Raw genomic sequence first — 8,773 nt, forward strand, 5'->3', positions numbered from 1 at the left:
AAAGTTGTAATCTATGCAAAATCTGTGGCAAAACTGCCAAAAAGATTGATAGAAGAATAGAAGGGAATGTGATATACTGAAAAATATACACCAGTTGTCAGTTGTTTACTGATTACAGTAAAGCTATCAGTATTGACCTTTAAATTTTCAGATAGTGGTAGAGTTGGACTCTCCAAGGATTTCTTCCTTCTTAACAAATTAAAGTTGAAACTCCTCTAAAGATGCTACTATAGCCTGCCTTTCTGCTATAAGGAAAGGGCTTTGCCCTGCTTTGTTCCAAAGCTATGAAATACACTCCTTTGTGAGTTGCGCTTGGCCTGGTCTTCCAGCATTCAGAAATTCTGTAAAGATGCATTTCTTTGTCCAGGCCTTTGTTAGATTTTAGTGGTGCCTATTTTAAATTGTAAACTGTGCTTTTAATATTCTATGTTTATTTACATTTATTTTTTAAATTTGTCTTAGCCTCTTTGAATACTCACTAGAAAGTCACATTATGAACAAATTAACTAAATCTATCTAAAACATTTATGACCTTTCTTTTCATGGCCAGAGTCTCAAAAAGGCTACATAATATCTACTGAGAGATATTAAACAATAATATGCTGTGCCTCTTGAAGTCATGGATGCTCCCTCACTAGATGTTTTCAAGAAAAGACTGGCAAGCCACTTGTCCCAAAAGGTATGAGAATTCCTGCATTGAAAAATGGATTGGATCCTCAAGTTCCTTTCCAATGCCTATGATTCTGTGAAACTATTGGTAGATAATGAGATAGTTATTGAGGAAATAACTATTGGAATTAATAAAACTTGTGTTTAATTTATCATGGTTCTTGTGTTCTTCTACAAGAAAAATATAAAGAAATTAGGTATACTTATGAATTCAGGCACTCTCTATAAATCATGATGACAAAATGATAAGAGCCCCACTTTTATGTACTTGTATCTTGTCATCATATGCAAAAATGTAAACCACGGGTTTCATATGATGACTTCATGCTGTATAGTTTTTTCCCTCTGGCTACCTCTTGCCCTCCGTAGGGATGCCTATGCTTATGGAAATTGTTATTCTTGAGTTGAAACATCAATTTATTCCTTACGCAGACATAAATGAAGTCTGTCAATTTCCCCATTTCAAAGCGTTTCAGTAATAATGAAGTGAAAGTGGAACCAAAGAAACAAATTAGAAATCAAACTTGAATTATTACAATGAATGAAATGAGGATCAAGTAATAAAATGACACCAGCCCCTTTTTATTTTTTGCTTTCTGCAGGCTAGTACCTGATAAGTGAGGTTAAAGAAAGGAACAGTTCCTAAAATATATATTTGGATCTAAGTCTGATCTAAGTATGGTATATAAAATCATACATTGCAATGACTTACTTGTCAATGAATAGTTCAGCTTCAGCCATAACAACACAAGAGCACACAATAGATACAAACTCAAGGTTAACTGCACCAAACTTGATTGCAGGAAATACGACTTCAGCAACAGAGTGGTCAATGTCTGGAATGCTCTACCTGACTTTGTGGTTTCTTCCCCAAACCCCAAAAACTTTAACATTAGACAGTCTACTATTGACCTCACCCCTTTCCTAAGAGTTCTGTAGGGGGCGTGCATAAATGCACCAATATGCCGAGTGTCCCTGTCCTATTGTTTCTTTTATTTTTCTTATATGTACCCATTTCATGTATTCATAACTATGTATATACATATACCTATTATCTTGTAAGTGATTGACAAATCAAAATAAATAAATAAATAAAATAAATTTTGGCCTTATTTGATTTTCTCGTTGTAGTGGTATTATCTATTAGAAATTATTTTTTTTAGCAGCCTTCAGGGAAGCATTCTTCATTTTAAAAGTCTTTTATATTATTCTGCAAAAGAAATGAAGCAATTTGATATGATCCTTTTATCCTGAAGAAAGGACATAGCTTCTTTTTTTCAAGGTAGAACATACTTTCATAGTGAAACCATAATTATATGCACTTGTCAATCATTCTTAATCTACTGTGGTATGGCTGAGGCATTTTATCTAAAAAGAGGAGGATTAAAGGCTTGGATTGAAATGAAAGGTACATATAGGAAAGAAAGTATAATGCACGTCATTAGAATTGTGGAGAGGGAGAAAGAAACAAGGGAAAGATGCTGATTACCAATCTCTGATTATTTACAGGCTTAAGGAATTATGGATGGATGGATATCTTCAGAAAAGGTAGTAATTTTCCATTTTCCATTGTTTTCTCTTCAGATATTTCTGTGTCTGACTTTATGCAATAATCTGTGTGTTCAAAGATCAACCATTCTCTTTTCCAAGATTCAAATATGTTTGAGTTCATTTTATTTTATAGGAATTTGTGAAATCAACAGTTATAGTTTGTTATTATAAACTTTTAAACTGAAAGCTACATGTTCATGGACCCTGTTGTAACAAAATATGCAAATACAAAAAAAAAAAAAAGCTTAAGTAGATTCAGTGTATGGAGAACTCATTTAAGACATAAATTGTTAGTATGGATGGAAAAAAAACCTATTTATTCATTTATTAAATTGATATGCTGCATATCTCAACCATCTGCGGGATTCCAGGCAGCTATAATACTCTGAAAGCATAAATATAAAAATATTAAAAACATTAAAATTAACCTTTAAATAAAAGGTTAAGGTCAAAAGAATTATCGAAGAGAATCTGAGTTTATTAGCTTTCAAATAAAAGAGAACTATAATACAGGAAGTCCTCAGTTAACAACTGCCCTACTTGTGACTTTAAAATTATGGCACTGAAAATGTAACTTTATGACCAATCCTCACACTTATGACTAATACAGAGTCCCACTATAATGTGATTGATCATTATTTATACACTTCACAGCTGTCTTCTCAAAGAGTCAGTGACAGCTGACAGTAGCATGTCATGTCTTACTTAACCACTGGTGATTCTCTTAGCGACCATGGAGGAAGTGAGAACATAAGTCTGTCACATCAAATGATGTTTTGTTTAACAACTGCATTGCTTAGTGACTGAGTTGCTGGTCATAGTTGTAATTGTGAAGTGTGGACTAGACTTCAGGCCCATACTAATAATAATCTAACGCTAGTTTTTGCCGTCCATATAATATCAGCTTCATGAAAGTGAGGTTTCCCTTGGTTAAATGAAGTCTGAAAGTCAAAGTTAAGAAAGAAATATTTGTTGGCACACCTTGTTCACAAAAGAAAAAAAAGAAATTATTTTAAAAGAAGAATATAGCTTACATTTCTGTTTAAAAGGCAAGGCTTCTGAGACATGCACACACTACTGAGAATTTTAGTAGAAAGCTGATTTCCTTGGTGCCAAGAACTAACCATCTCATTTTTTCTTTTTTCTTTTATCAAGTTCCTTGTTACAAAAGCATTTTTTTAAATCAAGAAGATTGTACAGATTTACCTTTTATGGCTTCCTCTACACATCTACACTGAAGAGAGGACTGGAATATAAATGTATTCCAAGAAAGGCTTTTTTTCTGTTTCTGTTTCTTTTAAGTGAAGGATTTGCCCTTCAAACCCTAGCTTAAATATGCTTATAATAAACAGCAGACTGCCTTCTTTGGCATACACTGAATGCATTGAACCTACATTCCCTCCCCCCGTTTGTGTTCCAGGGGACTTAGATGGACATGCAGCCAACACTATTGTTTTTCAATCCCTGCTGTATTATAGAAAGCTTTTGTTGATCCTTGCAGTGCAGTGCAGTTTGTGGTTTTTGAGCTCTCCAGCAACAATAGCGTCTCATCATGATTACAGAACCTCCTGCTGAAAGATGGCCTAATCCCAATGCTCCATCAATTCAGTAATCTGTTCCAATCAGGACTTGATAGATTTGACAGGCCATCTGTAGCCAAGTCAGGCCGACTCATGGCCAGTCAATAAACTGAACGGCTTGGCCTTTCCAGCTATACTGGCTTTAATAAAGATCTCAGCATCCAAGATGCAAACTGGTAGAACAAAAACTGCAGAAATTTCTACTCAATGAATAAATACACACACATATAGTACAGGTGAAAAAAATGCATCCTGGTCAAAATTCAAATTCCTGGTACAAAGCTTATACTGTATTTTAAAAAAGAAAAAGATAATGTTATTGCACTGAAGGGGGGCGGGGATGAAAATGCTATTTTTCAATAGTTTGTATTTTAATGGAAGCAAGATAAATAAACAATCCCCTTTGAAATCATCTTGCTCTTACCATTCTTGCACTTATTGCCAAATAGTCCCTATTCTTATATTTCTGTTCCACATCAAAGCAGATCAGAAGAATATACTGAAACATAGATCTCTGGTTTTATAAAGTTTATATTGACTGAAAAAGCTTCTTTCCATTCCTATCTGGATACCCATTATTAATTTAATATCTTCTGCATGTTTGGCATATACTCAGACAATGGGGTTCAGGTCTTTCTTTGCTCCATAGCCTTGACCCTTTACATCATAATGGGCCATGTTGCTTCTCTGCAGACCTCTGTCTCTTTCACAATTGATCCTACTCCTTAACTCTTTTACAAATAGTGAGATGCCGAAAACCTGTTCCTCCCTCCCTCCCCCTCCCCTCCCCTCCCTCCCCCCTCCCCCCCCTCTCTCTTTTAGGTTTTCATTCAGTCTCTGGAATGAGAATTTGCTTTTCACATTTATTTCAAAGAAGAAACATACAATGCATTATCAGTGTGGCATGATATTGTTTCACTAATTTAATTCTAAGGAAGCACTAAGTAAATATCTTATTTTTCACTGAACCCAGAGATCTGCGGCCTCTCAGGTATCACACATAAATTGAATCCAAAGGGGAGGTATTATAAAGGATCTTTCTGTGAGGCACTTTCAGATTGGGAAATGTGGGCAATCAAGGAAGCTTCAGAGTAAGGGAAAGATGTGTAAGAGCAAATCACTTCAACACCAACTGGTTAGTCCAGCAATAAAATAAACTCAGAAAAATCCAGTAAGAGAAAGTTAGAAGAAATTCTCAGCAGTAATCTCTTTTGCAGGGGAAGACTAGGGGATAGGCAGGTTTCAAGGTAACATTCAAATATCTAACTCATGGATGTAAAACATCACGTGATGTTTTGCAATATTTTTTCCCTTCACAGAGCATGGGCTACATGTAATGCATCCAGCCCACGGGCTGCCGGTTTGACACCCTCAATGAAGTTGCATTTTTTGGTTAGGAGAATCACTATTTCCATGTCATGGGTACTATCTTGACTGTAATACATGACTGACAAACATAAATCCTTTGCCAGTGATGATTTAATGGAGTATTGAAACTCATCAGACAGATCTATACTTTTCAATCAAGACAATGAAATTACTTAGTTAAACTACAGACTGTTATTTAATGGCATTGAATTGAATGAATTAATGGGAAAGGGATTGTACTGAATTGGGATAAAGTCAGATAAAAAATGAATGCACTAAAAAAAATTGCCTGGATGAATGTTTATAGATTGGGGTGAGCCAGGATGGGATGAGGCAGGGCAGAAGAGAAGAATAGAGGATTCCAATTAATATGGCAAATTCGCTTTTTTAAATAAATGGTGAAATCTTACCCTTTAAAAATGCCTCAAGAGTAATACATGGTGAAACTATTTGCTACTTGCAAATTTCTACCATGTGTTTTTGTAGGAAAATAGAAAAATAATTCCTGTCACTCATACAATGGAGTACACATTTGTATCTTGGCAACCAATTTAGATCCAGTGGTTAGAACACTTAAGCTAGAAAAAGATTTTCTGTTCTTTCACAGGTAAGGGCATGGTTTTCATTTTTGTTTTTAAAGGCAATCATAGGAAAATGTATTAGCTATTTTTCAGAGATAGCCACAGACTTTCTTGAATTAGATTATCCAAGTCTCTCTAATACTTTTGGAAAACAGTTTTAATATAAATCATTCCACTTCATGCCTTCTTATCACTTTTCTATTCAAATGATGAGCCATCATTTTCACTTAACTTAGCTGACTAACTATAATATAGTCAACTAAGTTACATTTTGCCTTAGAGATAAAATATACATAATGATAATCAATCTAAATATGTGGTTGGAATTCTAAGAAAAGAGTCACAATAACAGTGAAATAATATTGAAACTGCTAAAAAAAAGAACTAAAATGTTTTCACTGAATGCTATAATGAGAGAGCTCATGTTTCGTTGTTGTTTAGTAGTGACATTGCTTTGTTTCAGAAGGAAACTTTAAATGTGATCAGAACAGCTTTTAGCAAACAAGCATTTAAGATAAAGAACAGTAGCATTCTTGAAGTACATTTCCCCCCCTTAGTTCTTTACTTCTAAGCCTTTCCTTTCAAATCCCTTGTAACATAAACACATCAAACCATAACCCCATGTCTTTCTTGGGTCACTTCTTAGCCGGCAGCTGTTTTGAGTATGTTCTTTGGCTGAGTTCAGCTTTTGCAATCTAATCACATCTGAGTACCACTGAATTCCCTACTGAGCACTAATAGTATGTTAGAATGGAATGTGAAAAAGAGTCAAAGGGTTGACTGTCTTTAATAAGCATAAAAGACATCATCCCCTTCTCTAATTTAAAATTCAAGAATGCCATCACATGAATGGATACAGAAACAGGCAAACTACATCAGGTCTAGCTTGTTAAATGTAAAGAGGACTCTAAAACGGGGCTTCTGGATCTGTCATATTTCTGTAATAACATGTTTGGAGAGAAGACATTTTAATGAAGGGGCATCTCCTTGTTACCAGGAAACAGCAAGAAGAAGGGGAGGGAGAACCTCTCTCTCTCTCTCTTTTTCTCTTTCTGGCATTGTAAGCTCCACAAATACATCCACAAGCATTCTAAGTGGAGGGTGGGATGAAAATAGTTATCCTCTAATTAATTTTACAACACTGTTGCAATAACTCAACTCTGGATTGCTGACACTGTTCAGCTATTCTTTGCTTCTCTTGAGAGATCTTTATCACTTATAGAGTTATTTCAAACTATTTTCTTTCTTTTCTCACATTTGTTTACTGATGGTTGCATATATAAACATTATCCTTTGAAAGGCCTCTGAATTGTCAGTTCTGAAATAAAGAAAACTGTATCAAGGTTGGCAACCTTTTTAGGATCTGGGCTTCATCAACGTGGTCTTGTGTAATTGTTTAGCTATGTATGATAACTTAAGCCTACCAAAGTCATATTTTTTCCTGCTTTCTTCTTTGACATTTATTTGTTAGATTTATATGTCACTTTTCTTCCACAGGCTCAAGATAGCATCCATAGCACCACTTCTCTAATTTTCTCCACAAAAACAATCCACTGTATGAGTTGAATTGAGAAAACTCAAGTCAACAGTGACTTTCCACGGCTAAGAACATATTTGAAGCAGAATCTCCTTAACTATAGTCCAACAAAAAGCTTACTCACATGTAAGTTTGCATGGTTATACAGCTGTTCCCTTTGTTTCTTGACTGACATAAGGATTATTAAATTTATACATCTGGGCTCTGCAGAGGATGATCCAAACCAAATTCCTTTCTATTTTCATGGACATGGGCAGAAGGAGACAGTTTTAGCAGAAAGGGTAAGAATTTTGCAGCTAGGGATTTTCAGCAGAAGTCTTTCATAAGACTTTTGAAAGTCTTTTACTGGGAATTCTTGGAAGAAGAGAACTGCCTGTGATGTTTTAAATTATACCCCAGTTTAAAACAACCTAGCAGAGCCATTTTGATCCCAAGCAGATGGTCAGTTTAATGCCTTACAAAATTTGCTTTACACTGTTTTGAATGAGGCTTTTCCCTTATTACTGAAAGCTTCTGACTTCTTTCATTTATCAGTCTGAAAGAGCCCTCATGAGGAATCCCTCTGGAGATTTGACGAGAGAATGGAAAAGAGGAAAGCTGCAGATCTCTGGAACTAAACCATTAAAACAAAATATACAATCAAGATTTCCAAACACTCCTCTATGGTCTCTGTGGAATTTATGAAGTACAAGAAAAAACCCCTCTTACTCCACCCATTCAAACCTGGAGGAAATTTCAACATAAAATTCAATTTCAGCACATGGAGTTAAAATTGGTGGACAAAGAGGCAGAAGAACTTTTAAACACAACTACCTGAAAATTATTTTGCTTAGAAAAATAATCATAAATTGACTGAAGAAGATGAGGGAGGGCATAGAAGAGGAGAGAGAGAGAGAAATTAAATTCAAATAAATGGAGTGCATTCCAGTATAAGGACTCAATGTACTGAACAAGCAAATGAAGAGTTTGTATCAAGATATTGAAAGGAAAAATCACTACTTAGCTAGGAAAATGAATAATCAGTTAATTTTGCCTTTATTATGTTTGTTATTTTTTTCCATCCTCCATTCTGTTTTGGTGTAAACATCCTGCACATTTTCAGCCTATTCCTATTAATATGTACATTTTATATATTTTGTCTCATAGTTAGTGAAGTTTCTCCTAAAGTTTTTGTGTGTGTATTTGACCATAATAGATGCATTTTTGTGTGAATAAAGAGCGTGTTCATCTTGGTATACTTTCTTTGACTTGTTTTAATTAATAATTTTGGATTAAAGTTTAGAAATACAAAGATAAAAACACCAATACAAACTAAAAATATACAAAAAATTAAAAATTGCAGCAAAAAAGAAATAATATAGATAATCCTCAGCTGGGTCATAAATAGTTTTGGGGGTATTGCTTAGCATTCAAAGTTGCTAAGGAACAATTCAAAGGTATGTCAGTCTGCCCCCTCCCCCCAAGCTATTTATGATCCAGTTTCAAGT

General features: G+C 34.7%; 1 long non-coding RNA gene across 1 annotated transcript; it reads left to right on the forward strand.

Moving 5' to 3' along the window:
• The first annotated feature begins 550 nt into the window (after nt 1-550).
• On the forward strand, nt 551-8,519 carry LOC148127330 (uncharacterized). Its single transcript, XR_015741498.1, has 4 exons — nt 551-679; nt 2,179-2,217; nt 7,247-7,412; nt 7,821-8,519. It is a non-coding gene; the product is annotated as an uncharacterized LOC148127330 (long non-coding RNA).
• Nucleotides 8,520-8,773: the final 254 nt, after the last annotated feature.

This window comes from Pseudonaja textilis, chromosome 2, assembly GCF_049901715.1.
Source record: "Pseudonaja textilis isolate UNSWEBS1 chromosome 2, rPseTex1.2, whole genome shotgun sequence".
Classification (NCBI taxonomy): domain Eukaryota; kingdom Metazoa; phylum Chordata; class Lepidosauria; order Squamata; family Elapidae; genus Pseudonaja; species Pseudonaja textilis.